An 18771-nucleotide genomic window follows, 5' to 3' on the forward strand; every position below is an offset into this window, starting at 1 on the left:
GTCCGTGGCTGGGGCAGGAGGAGGAACGCGGCTGCGTGGAATCCTCAGCAGCGGGGGAAAGGGAAGCGCGCGGACGGCCGACGTCGTGAAGAGACGTTTGTCCGTGCTGAGACGCGACGTCCGATCCAGGCGCCTTTTCGCGGGGCGCCAGTTGTGCGTCCACTGGCTGGGTTTCCCCCGTGTGTTTTATACAAAAATGGAAAGGATGCATCGTTTTCCACAAAGTTAACAACAACAAAATTAAGCCTCCTCCCACTCCAGGTATAAGAAGCAAAGCAGCTGTATTTCTTTGCATATCTAATTAGCCCTAAAGTTTAAACTTGGACGCCCCCCCACACCCACACGGCCACATCAACTTTCTGTTAAATTTGACAAGGCTTTCAGCCCTAGGACCCTTTTCAAGCTTTCCTTTCTCTGGTTCGTCTTTTCCGCAGTGGAATTTCTCCAGGATCTTGGATTTCGGGTGTGGTCCAGGGCTGAGATATTTTTTCCCCCGAGAACCTGAAAATCACATAGTCGCATTCACACCCATCTCGCTCACAAATATAATCAGAAGATTATGCACAGGCCTGTATACCAGCTTGTCAGCCCACAGATCTCAAAATCCAGGGTATCTGAGGAAGTGAGAGTGTCGTGGAAGTCATGTGGACCTGTCACCTTGCAAAAGACCTGGGGAGTGGGTCGTTCCACAAGATCTCTTGATAATCATACTAATAATCTCAGCACATCCTGCCCGCCCGCCCAATTCTAATGTGTACTTGGAGACAGGTTCTGCAACTCTTGCTTTCTGTCCAAGTCAAAACCTCCACCCCCAGATGAAACTGAGTCCAGTGAAGCAGAATATGAATATGGCCACTCATGAACTATGTGACTTGGGGCAATCATTTAATCTCTCTGACCTTTAATTTTCTCCTTTGTGAAATTGGGACAATTCAAACCTTAAGAGGCTTGTGAGGATTAAATGAAATAACGAATGCACAGTGCTTACTCAATTAATCTAAGTTGCCATTATGAGTATCTCCACCTTAAATTTAGCTCCTCTTTTTTCTATATCTGTCTTATGGAACACTTGTGAGTAAATTTCTGTGTGCTTTCAACGTTTTTTAATCCTTTATCAAGTACCTACTATGGCCCAGATACAGTGCTAGCTTCTGGTGATCCAAAAATTAACAGGATACAGATGGTTTAAGATGACCTCAGAGTATCAGAGAAGACAGGTGCTATGGAAGCCCAGAAAGGGAAGCAGCTGACTCTGTACGTAGTGGGAGTAGAATAAAAGAAGCCTTCTTAGGAAAGAAAACACTTGAGTTACTCGAGGTAAGAGGGAGCGTACTGCTCATGGTCTGTGCCCTGGGCCTCTTCCTTAGGAAGAGGGTTCCAAGGTTATCCATGAATCTTTGGTCTTTAGGAGAAACCATGCTTTCTTCAGATCACCCTGTTTTTCTGAAAGCCCTACAATAGGATTGAGACACAGAAAAGGTAAGTTTTTCCTCCTCGCAGGGAGATAATGAGGAAAAACTGTTGTTGCTCTCAACTCCTTCATGCACATGAGGGGAGACAAAAAAACAAACCAATCTAGAATTATCATTTGGAAGTCGATCTCCTTGTGGTACACTCTGAATTTGTTCCTCTGGATCAGTCAACCAAACTTTTTATATGGAAGCTTTGAGAAGGTCGCGTCACGATTTGCAGAAGAAACGTCCTGAGTTGTAGCAAACAGGTGACTGGTTCTTCCACCATGACTGCACCTGCTCACACCAGTGTCTAGCAGTTTTTGACCAAAAAGGGCACGATCCCGGTGCCTCACCCTCTCTATTAACCCAGTCTTGCCCCGAGCAACTTTTTTTTTATTTCCCTGGATGAAAAAAACCCTCAAAGAGAAATATTTTGCCTTTGTGGAAGCGGTGAAACAAAAAAATGGCAGAAGCACTAAAAGGCATCAAATTTGATGAGTTCAAAAACTGTTTTGAACAGTGGAAAAAGCGTCTTGATAGATGCGTTGCATCAAACAGAGTACTTTGAAGGTGATTGCAGTTTAAACATGTAAGAATAAATTTTGGAGTTTTTTGGGGGCTACTCCCTCATACATTCCTCTATCCATTTATAGAACACCATTAAGGACTAAGCACTGTGCTAGATGCCAGGGATACAGAGAGATAAGAAACTCAGTCTAGTGAGAGATACAAACAACACAATCAAAGATTGAGTTGTGGTTATGAGAGTGAAAGATGGTACCTATAGAAACCTAGATGAAACTTAGCTTATTCTTAGTTTAGTCTTTTTGCCTCAGCATACCCATTAGAAAGTGTTCAGACATTCTATTGCAGGACAAACAGCAGCCTATCCCATCCCCCCTCGGCAAATCTCCATCAGATGCAAGACCAGGACAGCCTAACCTTTCATTCATGGTTTAGCATAATAATTTCTAGTAAACTTTTGGGTTCCTTGTCAAGGCTGAGGAGCAAAGATCGACAAAGTCATAAAAGTGATAATATGACCACCTTTGGTCAAGGAGTTTGAGAATTGCAAATGTCTAACAAGTCTCTTGCAGGAAAAACTCCTCCAGGCCCAAACTCCCAAAGTTAGCGTAATCAGCCCTTTGACCTATGTGGCACAGATAAACCCCACCATGGCAGCAATCATGTGACTAACCCACCCATCTGCCTGCTGTCCATCCCCTGACGTCAGTAGCTGCGCTTGCCTGCCCATTTGTGGTGATGGAGTAGACCACCACCCTATCACCTTAATGCTCTTCCCCCATCAGGGGGAATGGCTAAAAGGCTCAACCACCAGCAGCCATTGGCCATTGCCTCGCTAGACTCTGGTGTGGCCATGTGCTCTCTGAGCTATGGCTGTCCCCATGCTTCCAAGCTTAGCCCCCTCCCCCACCCTGGGGAGGTGAACCTTCTCCCTCCCTTCTCTTTCTCTCTCTAATTTACTTTTAAATATACTTTTCATTCTTTGCCTCTTTGTGTGTTATGATTCTTTGCATTACTTGAATCTCTGGGTTACCAGTGCACAACTCCAGCATGCCAGCTCCGTCTCTCCACCCTCACCCTATCCATTCCCTAACAAAGAATGCTAACAAAACATCCCCAGGGGACTGGGGAGCAGCATTAGGGTGACCAGTCATCCCAGTTTACCTGGTGCGGTTCCCATTTTAGCACAGAAAACCCCACATCCTGGAAAACCTCTCAGTGCTGCACAAACTGAGACAACTGGTCACCCTAGCACTGGGACACAGAGGAGGCCCCCTAGTGTAGCCTGGGATGGGGGTAGGACACAGACACGTTTCAAACAATTCCCGGCCTAAGTGTAATTCAATACTGACAGATACGGACATTGGAAACATTTGCTAAGTCAACGAATGGAGCACATGTGAACTAGATGACCTTGAATGATTGGGAAAATCCCAGTAATGGGCCCACATTTCATGTGGAGCATTATTCCTAGAGCTGTATGAAGATGAAGTGATTTAAATGTACTTGAGCATCTGTTACTTGAAAAGATAATTCTGATGAAGTCGCTGCCGACAAGAAACTTATATTTCAACAAAAATGAAGCTGTATATACACATCAGTATAAAGTAAACTATAGAACAACCTGAAAGCAACTCAGATAAGGGCAGTGGGATTCAGAGGAGGATGTTACCATTCTGGCCTGGGGGGAGGAGTGTCTTAGAGGGCCCAGGGATGATGTCATGGGGTAACAGTGTGGGAGGACAAAGAAGAATCGCAGAAAGGATGAGAGAGGAAGCACTCAAGTGAGAAGCCAGAGCTTCTCCACAGAAGCAAAGCAAAAAAATCCCGGCCTCTGGCAGAACAGCTGAAGCTGTTGGGATAGTGTGGCTTGACTCTGTCCAAAGTTCCCTCCAATCTTGACTTTTTTGCCTTATAAAATATTTCCCAGGGACTCTGCACAAATGTGCTCATTTGGAGTTAGCTGGACTGTGGTTCTGCACATTTTTAAATAATCAGAGTCAATATAGTAATGTTTTGTTCCCCAAAATCCTTCTTCCCAGTATTAGCAGGAGTTTAGTGAGCAGGCTGTGGACACTTTAGTGACTACTCCGGTGTGTTTATTCACCACAGAGTTCATTTTTGAAGCTAAATGGAATGAAAATTGATAGTTCTGAGGCTCAGAAGCAGTACCCTAAAATATGGCATTTTGGCATGCTGAATCCTTAGAAATAAATGAGACTGAAGACTTGAGAAGCAGCCGGCAAAGCAGTCTCCCATGGGCCTTCTGTCCTGCTGTTGTCCACCCATCTTTCTTCCTCAGAGTGAGTCCGAGAAACCAGAATTCCTATTCTCCAAGGTGGGTCATAAAAACAAGAGCCCCTCTCCTCCAAAGCAAACAAGGTTACTCTCTTCCTTCTCCCTTAAAAATCACCATTTCAGAGAGGTCCTGCTCATATCCAGAAGCAAGCCATGCTACACAGAGAGGCCAAGAAGAATCGGAACAGGTGAGCCTTACTGACTTCACTGCCTCAGTCTATTAGATCAACCCCTTTTGTCTAATCACATTTCTGCATGGCTGTCCATTCTTCATAGAATCTGAGCATAATAACAGTTTGTCCCGGGTCTTCATTCTGATGGCTCCTATGTCACACAATACTTTAATTATAAAAATGTGCTATGCTTTCCTCTTGTTAACCTGCCTTTTGTTGTAGAAGTGTCAAGTGTCAGCTGTGACCTTTATAGTGAATGAGAAAAGGTATCACCCTTTTCCATTCCTACAACAGCAGAATCCAAATTCCATGACTTTTCTTTCCAGTTGCTGGTGGCTCCCAGTCTCTCATTCCCAGAAATTCACCCGTAAGTTCATCTTTGTGCCTCTCTACTCCCACCTCCATCTCGTGTGACCACAAAATGCAGAGTTCACGTCTCATTTCTCGGCAAAATTATACAGTGTGTGGAGTGAATTCACATTAAAAATATTTTAGCTATAACAACACTTTGATGAATCTATAGATCATTTAGTAAGGAAACTAAATTATCACAAATATTTGTGTCAAAAATAAATGACCCAAGGCTTTTCTGACGCAGCAGCTGAACATTTTATTGTGGGTGTAAACACAACTCCCTAATCTCCAAAATTCAGCAGTCCTATTAGGCTCTTTCTTCATTAGTGAGAGCAAAAAATGTTCCACTATAGATTTTTCCATAACTTTGAGTGGTGGAGTAGGACCTTTCTTTCCACAAGTAATTCAAACTAATACAAAACTCTTTCCTAATATAAAAGTGTCTTTAGAACACCTTGGAATTATTGTAAGTCAGTAGAATTTATTAAGGTTATGAATCAGATAAATATCGTGTGTTCCTAATGTCATTTTAAAAATTAGAAGTGAATCTTTTCCCTTTTATTTGGCTTAGCAATGACTTTTCTCTCTCTCTCTCGCCTAATAGGCTCTCTTCGGTTCCAAGGTGTTCCCAGCTGCTCAGAGTCGCAAATTCTGTCTGAATACCAGGGTGACCTTTTCAGAGACGAACCAATGTTTGTGAGCTAAAATGCAGAGGAAGGAGAGAAGGTTTACGGAAGGACTGTGTACTGGAAGAAGAGAGCTCATTTAAAGCAGCCCTCACCACCTGACCTCCACCGAGTATTCCAACTCCTCCCTCTCTGCATCTGTCTTTAACCTCACTGGACTCCCAGGACTGCCAGCTACGGGGATGTGACAGTCCACTCGGGCTCCTTGAAGTCTTTAAAATGTATCCTCGGGGTCTGCTCGTTTCCTTGGGGGAGAAAGCAGCATGTGGAACCTCAGCTCTGTGGATCACAACCCACTGCTCCTGGAAGGGGAGTCGAGAAGCAGTGACCTGTCTTGGAAGGCAGGCTACCTGGGTTATTCTGTCTGCTGCCCGTCACACGGAGAGCATTTTGTCTTGAGATGGCCATGTGTCCTCAGTTCCCCAGGCTCAACTACACTTACCCTTGCTTCCGCAAACTGTTTTGCATTCTGTACCCAGCCCCTCATCCTCTCCGCTCTTGGCTCTTCAAAAAAACACACGAAGCACAGATGCTGCAGTTACCATTTGTCTTCTGCCTTGTCATAGCTTTGCGTGCCCCTTTCAGATAGTCCCTTCCTTGCTCCCTCTTCTTTTTAACCTCACAATCTTGCTTTCTGGAGACCAACCAGAGATTTCTATGTGGGACTTCAAAGAACTATTACAAGACAACCCTCTGCTGGTACAAGAGCTACAGAATTATTTGCATTCGTGGTCTCTTCCTGTGCCGCCTGCCAGCACGGGCCTTTTCGGCCTCAATCCTGGTGTAACAAAAGAATAAATTGCGGTACCACTGATAGAACATTAAACTGACAATCTTCTGAGGCACCAGCAGTTTTGATGGAAACCAAAGAAGATTCAAGATTATACGTTTTCTTGCAAATGTATTTCTTGTTCCTGTCCTCCCTCTCACATATCATCAATTTTTTGGCCTTCTTATTGTTCAGTTTCCTATCCGTCAAATAACAAACCTAGAGCTGCCTTTAAGCCAATGTTCTGCCAATGGAACGGAACTTGCTGATAGAGGATTATATATATATTGGCAAATCGGTTACACAGTGTTTAGGCTTACAATTAAAGATTTAGTTAAATTAATGAACAAGAGCAAAAAGACTAAATGGATTGCTTCACCTAATACTTTGCCTTCTTTCTTACGACTTCGGGAAGGCTTGAAAAATGAAAATAAAGGTGTGGGTACAGTGCCATCTAGTGGCAGTAGACAGAAAAGCTTTGTGTCATCTAGGGATTGCTTTAAGTGAGCACAAAACAAAATCTGTGCAATTAGGTCCACTTTTAAATCTCCAGGTTTCATTCTAGTTTTGTTTTACCTTTTGTGGGTATGCTCAATCCTGGGGTCCTATTTTGGTGCCATTGAGAGTTTTAAGCTTTCATCTTCTTTGTGGAGAGCCGGAAAAGATGAAAACTCTTTCAATATCCAGAGCCTTGCTAATTTAACTTTGCTTTTCTTGGCTACTCCACTTCTGTCTGTCACACTAAAATAAGGCATTGATTATGCTGAGATTAGGAAAATATTAATAGCTTATGGTCATGGAAATGATCATGCCACTTAAACTGTAACACTGCTCCTCTCTTTAGACTCTGCTCCTTAAATCTACCATTCTTAAATTTGACATACATAAATACGAAAAAGAAATATTTTCAATTACACTTATTAAAGAGATATGCATCTATGAGGACAATAGTCATAGTTTTGGAAGTTGACACACTGTTAGCAAAGTTCAAAATCAGTAAATAGCCCTCCCCCAATTATATAGGAAAAGAAAACAAAAAACTTAAATCACAGTCAAATCTAATGTAAATGTTTCATGTTCCTGAGAACCAGCTTGCCCTTTCAAAGGCCGACCCCTAACCGGTTGTTGAGGCTGGCTCTACTTTGATGGTGAGATACTTCCACAGTCAGGTGTCTGTTCTGATTCCACTTGGCAGCAGCTCTGTTTGCACTGCACTTGTGCCCTTCCTGGTGGGCGCTCCTCCTGCACAAACACTGACAGGCTGCTCAATCTGCATGTGTCAGTCATTGTCTGCTTCTCAGCTAGTGGCAGAGGTGGATTCTTACCCTGTTTACCTCTGAGGGCTCTTCTTGATGTGCATTCTCTCATTCTGTCATGCTTTTGTAGATAAACTGATAGAGGTGAGAACAAATTGAAATGTAAAACACACTGGGCAATTCTAAAATGTTTGAATGGCAGGAAGTAATTAAATGAATGACTTTCAGACCTCATATGATGTCTGCTGAGGTAGTATGTATCTGCTGAGTCAAAGGGTCAAATCTCTAATTTCCCAGTACCATCCATCACTTGGAAATTTCCCCTTCAGTAAGTTGATCTTCATCTGTGGTTTCCTGACGTTTATGAAAGGCCTTCTTGTCATAATCTTCTCACCGTTAAGATACAAAACTAAACATAATTTTTAGGATGGTAGATTTTAGGATATTATACTCCCACCATGTAAATTAGAATAAGAGTAACTGAATGAGACATACCCGTCTAAAGCAATTTCAGTTAAAAAGGACTCAACACCTCCGTTTTTAATTTCATCTAAACTACTACTACAGAATTTTCTTTTCAGAGACAGGAAAGTGATCTCTTAGTCTCTATGGTTTCAGTATCCTCCCCGTACCCCAATTCAAAGCCTCCTACTTTATTGATGGCATTAGCAGTGATTTCATAATATGTAGTTAGAATTGACATGTAGTAAAATTTAAGTAGTTGTTGGGATCTTTGTTGGTTAAAGATGTTTAAATTAAGAACCAGTTTAGTACTTGGTGCTATTTGAAAGGACCTATCTTCCACAGCAGGAATTTTTGTGGAAGAATGCTAAGCAATGCTCATTTTATGTCTCACTTCCAACCTTCTCTAGTGGTGCCAAGTTTATTATGGGTTAGAGACAACCCATTTCTAAAATGGAATCATTTAATTTTCATATAATTCTATACAGGCAGTCTAAATTGTTTTATAATTACATAACCAGAACATGGTATCATGCAAAGTCGTGATGAATATACTATTTTGTAACATTAGGATGGGGAAAAAAAAAAACTTAAATCATATATAGAGATTCAATTACAGTAAAACATAATCTGTTTTGGCATCTCCCTCTTTCTTTTTCTCTCCTTTCCAAATAGGCATTAACTCAAAGTTTTCCTGGGAATCTAGTGTTGTAAGAAAGTCTTTCTTCTGGCTTTTTGTGCTGGTCTTAAATAGGGTAACGAGACCCCATAGTAAGACAGGAGAGCAGCCAGATGTGTAAGGACCCTCTTCTTAGAGTCTGTTGGCCCATGTCTGGCCTCTGTTCTTGTCCATGGCATGTAGAAGTTGGAGGCGGGGCTTCATGTCAAAACAACAAGAAAAGTATGTCTGTGGTATTCAAAAATCAGGTATAGAGTTCTTATTAAAATTTCATGGGCTTTATGAGCATAATGAAGAAATAAAAGAATATTCCATCTTATGAAATAACTCAAATGCTGAGAACTCTAAGGTACCAATGATCTCTTCTATTACAGTTCTTGTTTTTACCAGAAGTGTATGTTTCAGATACTAAAGAGAAGGTGAGTAATAGGATGAACATAGATATATGCATCTTTATGGTCTAGAATTCAGGTCTATTGAGGTAATATAACTGTATATTCCAAAATAGGGACCAAGTGATTACTGTGTGTTAGGGACAGGGATGAGAGGAAGGTACATTGACAGGAACTGGGAAGGACAGATATTATGGGCTCCACCAGGAAAGAGATTTGAGTCTGCTTGGACCCCACAACTCTGCAAGGGGAGAACTCACTGAGATGAGAGGATTGCCTGAACCCAGGGGTTTGAGACCAGCCTGGGCAATTTGGCAAGACCTCATCTCTGAAAGAAAGAAAGAAAGAGAGAGAGAGAGAGAGAGAGAGAAAGAAAAAAAGAAATAGAAAGAAAGAATTAGCCAGGCGTGGTGGCGTGCACCTATAGTTCCTGCTACTTGGAAGGCTGAGGAAGAAGGATTGTCTAAGTCCAGCAGATCGAGGCAGCTGTGGCCCTGAGTGTGCCACTGCACTCCAGCTTGGGTGATAGAGTGAGACTCCAACTCAAAAAAAAAAAAAAAGAAAATACATAGTGAAGAGGGACTAGGTTGTCAGTAGACAGTTCTCTGTAGGAGGAGGTTTGTAAGGCTTGAGTAGCCGCTGGACCAGAAGATCCTGTGACCTTATAGTGTATCACTGACAGAACAGCAGAGGACTAGCAGCACTGACAGATGGGTCACATGACATCAAGGAACACTGCAGCTGCTGATATAGAGACCCTCTCATGTCTGTCCATATTGTCACAGCCCCTAGAGAAGGGCATGTCCAGGGCGCAAGCACTCCTGTACATTGCTGAACAATGTTCCTGAGAGCTAATAAACAGTGTGCTTCCCTTATCTCCTGTGCACTCCCAGTGAGTAGCTTCAGGGGATCATTGACTTCCCCGTAGTCTAAGCCCCATCAACTGAAAGATGCAAATCTCCTTTTACTCCCTTTTTCTGAGTGGATATAAGTTTGAATAGCTTTTGTATCAATGTACTTGTAAGCTTTGTGATTTGTATAACCTTTGCGTAATGCATGATGTGTTAGGCCCTTTATGGCAAGCTTGTTTGCCACTTCTGCCGGGCCCTACTGGTAAAAGCTATGAGATACCTCTGATACCTGGCACCAGGAAGTCTGGACAGAAAACTGTCACTATCGATAAATGTGGCTAAAACTCGAGTTCTATACAACGCTCTGCTGGTCACGTAGCTAATGTATAGATACTAACAACTCTGGACTATAAAAGTGAACTGTAAAAGCCTGGAGGGTGAGCAGAACCATTTTTGAAAGACCTTGAGTCTGGCTCTGCTCCCTGGATTTGAACTCAGAAATAAACTTCTTTCTACCAGTTCCCTGCCCCTTTGATTTATTGGTATCAAGGTGAGAAGCTGAGCATTACTCGGACCATAACACTGCTACAACTATCGACTAAAAACTCAAAAATCTTCTCCACTCAGACTATGGCGACCCTGAGCAATGAGGGTTCAGGAATAGGGAGGCGGTGTTCAAATGACAAGTAAGACTCAAGCCCTAATGGGATGCTTAGAAATAAATAAATGGGTAGATAGATAAATCTATACATATATCTGTTAAGACATGGAAATGAATTCTTAAACCTTCCCAAAAACTAAGCAGACCCCTTCTTGGCTAAGGAGACCCCAGAGAAACCTTGAAAGTTGAGTTCCTGGCCATGAACTCATGAATAGGAGATTGGATACTCCTCTAAATACCCCTTCCCTGGCTAACTGCCATTAGGCTTTCATTCCTAAGAGTTAAACAGGAACCAGCCCTTTGGAAAGACTCATTCCACCCCTGATATCAACCAACTGCCTGACACTGCCCCTTCCTTTTGCTATTTCCACAAGACAACCAGCTAGTATTCCTTTTTAAGAGACCACCAACAAGAAGGTTCTGGCCAGTTCATGGAGATTATACAGTGAGGGGTTTCATGTCCTGTGCTTTCACTTTTGGCATCATAGACTGAAAACTCCACCCTCCAACCATGATAATGCCACCATTTTTTGAACCTGGAGCCCATGGAGAGGCATGAAGTTGACTTTCACATATGCATGTTTCTCCTTTCATAAATAGCCATGATTCTTCCTATGATGTATTAAATATGCATATTGGCTACCCCATTCTGCATAAATTTCTTTTCCCTTTGCCCCTCTCTTGAAGGACTTGTTTCTAGCTTCTGATCAGAGACTATGCTTCCCAGCCTGTCAAATGACTGTCCTGCAGGCTGCAATACTTTATGAGAAATAAAGCTCTCCTTTCCAAATATATGAACCTTGTCATTCTTCAGTTGATATGATAGATAGATAGATAGATAGACAGACGTAGATATAAAGATATTTATAAATATAAAATACTTACGTATTATAAAATAAAATATGTATACATTCTATATTTAATACACATATTTTTCAAGTAAAGTCTTTACTGGAAGATATTTCATATATTTATATGAAATATAGAAACCAAGGATAAAAACAGTCTCCAGATTCAAAACTTCTGTTTCAATCAAGCTTGGTTTGCATATTAGGTGGGAAAGTGTCAAAATCTGGGAGTGCCAAAATCTTTAGAAGGAAAATGTTTAATCTCATCCTTTACTTCCACCTTCAAATGTGAGGGTTTGACCTCTAAAAGTTCACTGAAAAATCTCTGACATGAAGCAGATGATTAATAGGAGAAAAACATTCAAATTTATACACACAGAAGACTTCAGCATGAAGACCCAACCTTCCAATGAGATACAGAAGCTTGTATAACATCTTGAAGTCATAAAATGAATGTGGACTAGAGCATAGCCCAAAGTGTTAGTGCAAGTCAGGTTATGGGAAAGGCTTAGCTAGCAAAGGTGGCCTTGTTTATGTAGATAGAGTCTCACACACAGGTAGAAACCCTTAGAGAGAATAGATGGTAAGTATTCCTTTTCAGACTTTTAAACGCGCCAGACTCAGTCTCTCCCAGATCCAGGAAAGGCCTGCAAATGAAGGCCTGGCTGCATCAATGGAAATTCTCACAGATGCAAATGTCCCCCTCACAGGTAGCTTTGTAAGGCTACTTTTGTCTCCCTGAGGCCCTGCAGCAGCCATTTCAAAATATGTCAAAGAATTATATTTTGAGCTAAAATATTTTTATTTCCCTCACATACGTACCATACAGCCTTAGGTGTGTATTAAAATGTTCAAAGAAAGGGAAAAATAGAAAGGATATCTTAACAAGTATTTACTCAAGAATTACATGTAAAGGAAATGTGTTACCTAAAGAATAATTTTTAAAATGGAATATAATCCTGTCTCTCATACATTTAGAAAATTAACACAAGTCAGAAATTTTATATCGCTCATTAATTAACGAGAGTAGCATTAAGACACTACAACTAATTCATAGGAGAAATAAAAATACAATGCATATAAAAGCAGTAAGGAAATTAATTTATAAATGAATACAAATTTTGCTTACTACAGGAGTGGAGGCAGGAAAATCACTTATACTTCCATCTGACAAAATTAATTTATATATCTATAACAAGAGTTATTTGCAGTGCTATCAGTTATCTACAATTTGCAGAATTGTAAAATATATCAAAAACAATGAAAGGCCCAATGATCCCATGGAAACAGCTAAACCACCTAATTTTCCACTGAAGTTATCAGTAATCTTTTTGGTTCACTTCAAAGTCTTTTACTAAACAACAAAATCAAAGCAGACATTTAAAAAAATATTTTAAACAAATAAAAATAAAGACACAAGATATCAAAATCTCTAGGATACCACAAAAATAATGCTAAGAGAAAAATTTATTACACTGCATGGATATATAAAAATAGAAATATCTCAAATAAACAACCCAATGTCCTGCCCAAGGGAACTAGAAAAACAGGAACAAACTAAACCCGAAGCTAGCAGGAGAAAAGATATTACCAAAATCAGAACAGAATTAAACAAAATTGAGACTAAAAAGTCATACAAAGGATCAATGAGTCAAAAAGCTGGTTCTTTGAAAAGACAAACAAGATTAACAGACTATTAGCCAGCTTAACGAGGGAGAGAGAGAGAGAGAGAGAGAGAGACCCCAAAGAAATACAAAAGATCCTCAAAGATTATTAGAAATATCTATATGCATGTAAACTAGAAAATCTAGAAGAAATAGATAAATTTCTGAAAACACACAACCTCCTATGATTGAAACAGGAAGAAACGGAAACCCTGAACAAACCTATAACAAATCTTGAAATTGAATCAGAAATAAAAGACCCATCTAGCAAAAAAAAAAAGCTCTGGACCAGACAGATCCACAGCAGAATTTTACCAGACATAAAGAGAAGAAAGGATACCAATCCTATTGAAATTATTCCTAGGATGCAAAATTGGTTCAATATATTCAAACCGATAAATGTAATCTACAACATAGAAGTTAAAAACAAGAACCATGTGATCATCTCAACAGATACAGAAAATGCGTTTAAAAATTCAACATCCCCCATGATAAAAACTCTCAATCACCTAGGCACTGATGGAACATACCTAAATATACTAAGAGTCATCTGTGACGAACCCACAGCCAATATCATACTGAATGGACAGAAGCTGGAAGCACTCCCTCTAAGAACTGGAGCAAGACAAGCATGTCCACTCTCAGCACTCCGATGTACCATAGTACTACAAGTCCTAGACAGAGCAATCGGGCAAGAGGGAGAAATGAAAGGTATCCAGATTTTTTTAAAAAGAAGCTAATTATCTCTCTTTGCAGAAGATATGATTCTATACCGAGAATATCCTAAAGATTCAACCAAAAGACTCTTTGAACTGACAAGTGACCTCAGTAAAGTCTCAGGATACAAAATTAATGTTCAAAATTCAGTAGCATTTCTATACACCATCAACATTCAAGCCAAGAGCCAAATCAAGAACATAATCTCACAACAGCCACACACACACACACAATAAAATATCTAGGAATTGCCAGAGCCCGCGGGTTTGAGACCCACCTGGGCAACTTGGTGAGACCTCATCGCTACAATAAATCAAAAATTAGCTGGGCGTGGTAGCATGCGCCTGTAGTTCCAGCTACTTGGAAAACTGAGGCGGAAAGATCGCCGGAGCCCAGCAGGTCGAGGCTGCAGTGGCTGGGAGCAGCCACTGCACTCGTCTGGGTGACAGAGTGAGATTCCAACTCAAAAAAAAAAAACCCAAAAAACCTAGGAATACATCTAATGGAGGAGGTGAAAGTTATCTACAACAAGAACTACAAAACACTACCGAAAGAAATTGAAGATGACACAGATAAATAGGGAAACATTTCATGTTCATGGGTTGAAATAATTAATATTGTTAAAATTTCCATACTTCCCAAAACAATCTACAAGTTAACTCAATCTCTATTAAACTACCAGTGTCACTTTTCAAAGATCTAGAAAAAACAATACTTAAACTTTTATGAAAACCAAAGAGCCCAAATAGCAAGATCAATTCTAAACAAAAAGAACAAAGCTGGAGGCATCATATTACCAGACTTCAAACCTTACTACAAGGCTACAGTATGTTACCAAAACAGCATGGTACCGGTACAAAAATAGGAACCAATGGAACACAACAGAGATCCCAGATATAAAGCCACTGGCCTACAACAAATTGATCTTTGACAAAACTGAACAAAATAAACACTGGGGAATGGGCACCCTCTTCAATACATGGTGTTGAGAAAACTGGCTAATCCTCTGCAGAAGAATAAAGCTGAACCCCCTTCCTCTCACCATATACAAAAATTAACTTAAGATGGGTTAAAGACTTAAAAGTAAGATCTTAAACTATGAAGATCCTAGAAGAAAGTCTTGAAAATATTATTCTGGACATTGGCCTGGGCAACAAACATATGACCAAGAACTCAAACGTAAATGCTGCAAAAACCAAAATAACAAGGGGGACCTAATTAAACTAAAGAGCTTCTGCATAGCAAAAGAAATCATCAATAGAGTAAACAGACAACCTACAGAATGGGAGAAAATTTTTTCTTTTTTTGATTTGGAGTCTTACTTCGTTGCCCAGGCTGGAGTGCGGTAGCATGCTCACAGCCACCGCAGCCTTGATCTGCTGGGCTCTGGCAATCCTTCCACCTCAGCCTTCGAAGTAGCTGGAATTATAGGCATGTGCCACCACATCTGGCTAAATTTTTTTGATTTATAGTAGAGATGAGATCTTGCCAAGTTGCCCAGGCTGGTATAGAATCTGTGGGCTCAGGCAATCCTCTCACCTTGGCCTCCCAAAGTGCTGGGATTATAAGCATGAGCCACCGCACCCGGCCTGAGAAAATATTTTCAAACTGTACATCCAACAAAGACCTAGTATCCAGAATCTGTAAGGAACTTAAATGAGTCAGCAAGAAAAAAACAAATAATCCCATTAAAAAGTGGGCAAAGGGCATGAACAGACAATTCTCAAAAGAAGACACACAAGCCACCAATAAACACATGAAAAAAATGTTCAATAGCAATAATCATCAGAGAAATGTAAATCAAAACCACAATGAGATACAGCTCATGCCAGTCAGAATGACTATTATTAAAAAATCAAAACACAACAGACATTGTAGAGGAAAGAGAATGCTCATACACTGTTGGTGGGAATGTAAGCTAGTACAGTATCCTTTGGAAAGTAGTTTGGAGATTTCTCAAATAACTAAAAATATATTTACCATTTTTACCATTTGACCCAGAAATTTCACCACTGGATATATACCCAAAGGAGCCTAAATCATTCTACCAAAAAACACCTGGACTCTATGTCTACTGCAGCACGATTCACAATAGCAAAGTCATGGAACCAATCTAGATGCCCATCAATAGTGGACTGGATAAAGAAAATGTGACACAAATACACCATGGAAGACCATGCAGCCAGAAAAGAAAAATGAATTCCTATCCTTTACAGCAACATGGACGCAGCTGGAGGTCAGTATTCTAAGCAAACTAACACAGAAACAGAAAAACGAATACCACATGTTCTCACTTACAAATGGGAGCTAGGCATTGGGTCCTCAGGACATGGAGTTCATAGGAACAACAGACGCTAGGAGCTCCTAAAGGGGGAGCGTAGGAAGGGAGCAAGGGTCGAAAAGCTACCCGTTGGGGACCACGCACCTCATTTGGATAACGGGGTTAATAGAATCACAAACCTCACCACCACACAATGTGCCTGTGTAAAAAAATCACTGCACCCCTTGAATCTAAAAATAAACAAACAAAAAATAAATAAATGTATTTTACACATTTTCTCTACATTAGCAATCGTAGAAAGAAGAGATTGTTTTCTGTCCCTCATTTCCTTTGAAAATAATTCCATTTAGAAGGTTTTCTCGATCTCCTCAACTGATTGTGATCTCTCTCTTTTGTATGTCCACAATTTCTTTTTAATTTTTGAGTTGGAGTCTTACTCTTGCCACCCAGGCTGGTAGTGCAGTGGCATGCTCATGGCCACCACAGCCTCAACCTGGTGGGCTTGGGCAATTCTTTCGCCTCAGTCTCCCAAGTAGCTGGAACTACAGTTGTATGCCACCACACTGGGCTAGTTTTTGTGATTTATTGTAGAGATGAGGTCTCATCAAGTTGGTCAGGCTGGTCTCAAACCCCTGGACTCAGGCAATCCTCTCGTCTCAGCCTCCCAAAGTGCTGGGATTACAAGCTGAGCCACCGTGCCTGGCCATGTACCTCCACAATTCTATTGCCTCTGTTTTATGGTAGTATCTCATTTTACCATCAGCGATAGTCATGTATCTATTTAACTACTCATACTTGATTTTAAATTGCTTTTTTAATCCTCTGCAGGGACTAGAGTGCCTACATGTGTAATGTGCTCAACAGATATGTTTTATTGAATTTACTGTAACTCATTTCCCTTCAGTTAGTCTTAGTTGATTACTTTTGCTTGTAGATAAATATAGCAGCTTCCTGCCAAGTGAGGTCTGAGGAACTGATCTTTATGTATAGAATCGTCTTCCACAGCATTAATATAAGTGGAAGAACTCCAGGCAGTGCTTGTTTTAGATACAGTGTACTAAATCTCTTTTTCCTCTCTTAAACTATTGGCCAGGTGTGGTGGCTCAAGCCTATAATCCTACCACTATGGGAGGCCAAGGTGAGAGGATTTCCTGAGTCCAGGGGTTCGAGATCAGCCTAGGCAACTTGATGAGACCTTGTCTCTACAGTAAATCAAAAAAAAGTAGCTGGGTGTGGTCACATATGCCTGTAGTTCCAGCTACTTGGAAGGCTGAGGCAGAAGGATTGCCTGAGCCCAGCAGGTCAAGGCTGTGGTGGCTGTGAGTGTGCCACTGCACTCCAGCCTAGGCGATGGAGTGAGACTCCAACTAAAACAAAACAAAACAAAACAAAACATGTTATGAGTGCATGGAAACATTTCCACCACTCGATTTACTAGTGAATTAAGACATCATCACTGGAATGCTATTTCACTGTCTCATTAGCCATTAGCTGCCATTAATAGGTCAGTACGGAGTAGTTTATCAGTCTGATAGGTCTCTTACCAGTCTGATAGGTCTCAAAGGAATGGTAAAGAGAAAAAAGTGTTTTCTTCTTTTAAATAGAAAATGAGGAACTAGAACACTTGGAGTTGAGGTTGTGTTGGGTCTACATTTATTAAAGACGAACAGAAGTCCTTCGTGGCCATCCTTATAAATAGACTTTATTGATATTTCCTCCAGCAAAAATTGAAGCTTAGAAAAATATTTCCATGAAAAGTGTGAATACTTTTTTTTTTTAACATTAAGGGTGTCTCATGCTATTGGTATGTGAATAGGGTAAAAAAGTTCAAAACACTGTATTTGAAACTGGAAATGATTGCAGTAGGACCCAGAAACATCCTTGCATAAAAGACACTTGGTGTCAATTATTTATGTACTAAATGGGTCTAGAATTCCAGATTAAATTATCCACAGTTTTGGTTCAATTAGCTTTTGATTCAGTGCCTATGTCTTTAATGACAAAGCTATTCCAGGAAAAGTTGAGCCCTGGAAAAGTTTTATGAGCGAAGATTCCCCTGAAGAGAGAATGGAAGTCACACTGCCCTTACGTTGGCAAATAAAACCATACTGCATGTCTGCTCCCCTGGATTTTAATTTGTGACAACAATAAACTGCAAGTAGTGGGCCTTAGGTTAAGTGGTTTAATATAAAATTCAAGTCGGAACTTGATCTTGTCTTGAAAAGGGTGAGAGAAACGTCACAGGCCAAGTGGTCTGGAGGCCTTACAGAAATGCCTCCCATCTCACTCGAGATAGCCTGATTTTTCACCCACCCCAGATATCTTCATGTGAGTCTCTCACTTTAATTAGTTATTTTAACTCAGGTTGCACGTTGTACTCACAGCCCCAAAGGAAAAGGATGGAGAATATAACTAGGACAAAATATGAAGTAGATAAAGCACTAATTTCCCATTGGTACCTTTCCTTAGAATACACTTTCATCTCTAAACACAATAACAGTGCTCAGACTTTTTTTTTATTATTCATTGATTTATTCACTTACTCTTTCATTTTCACATTAGTTTATTTAATTCATTTATGGTAATTTATCTCTTCCTAAACAAACACCTACCGAGAGCCTGTGGTTTTCTTTCTTTTTTCCTGTGGTGCTTCTTAATGGATGTGCTATTGGCATTTGGGTGAGCTACTTTTTTGTGCATG

General features: G+C 40.6%; 1 pseudogene; it reads left to right on the forward strand.

Moving 5' to 3' along the window:
* The window catches only part of LOC103255505, a 31504-nt pseudogene that overhangs the window by 564 nt on the left and 12169 nt on the right, over positions 1-18771 (forward strand).

The sequence above is a fragment of the Carlito syrichta genome, unplaced genomic scaffold, assembly GCF_000164805.1.
Source record: "Carlito syrichta isolate Samal-C Ts95f unplaced genomic scaffold, Tarsius_syrichta-2.0.1 Scaffold288187, whole genome shotgun sequence".
Taxonomy (NCBI): Eukaryota; Metazoa; Chordata; class Mammalia; order Primates; family Tarsiidae; genus Carlito; species Carlito syrichta.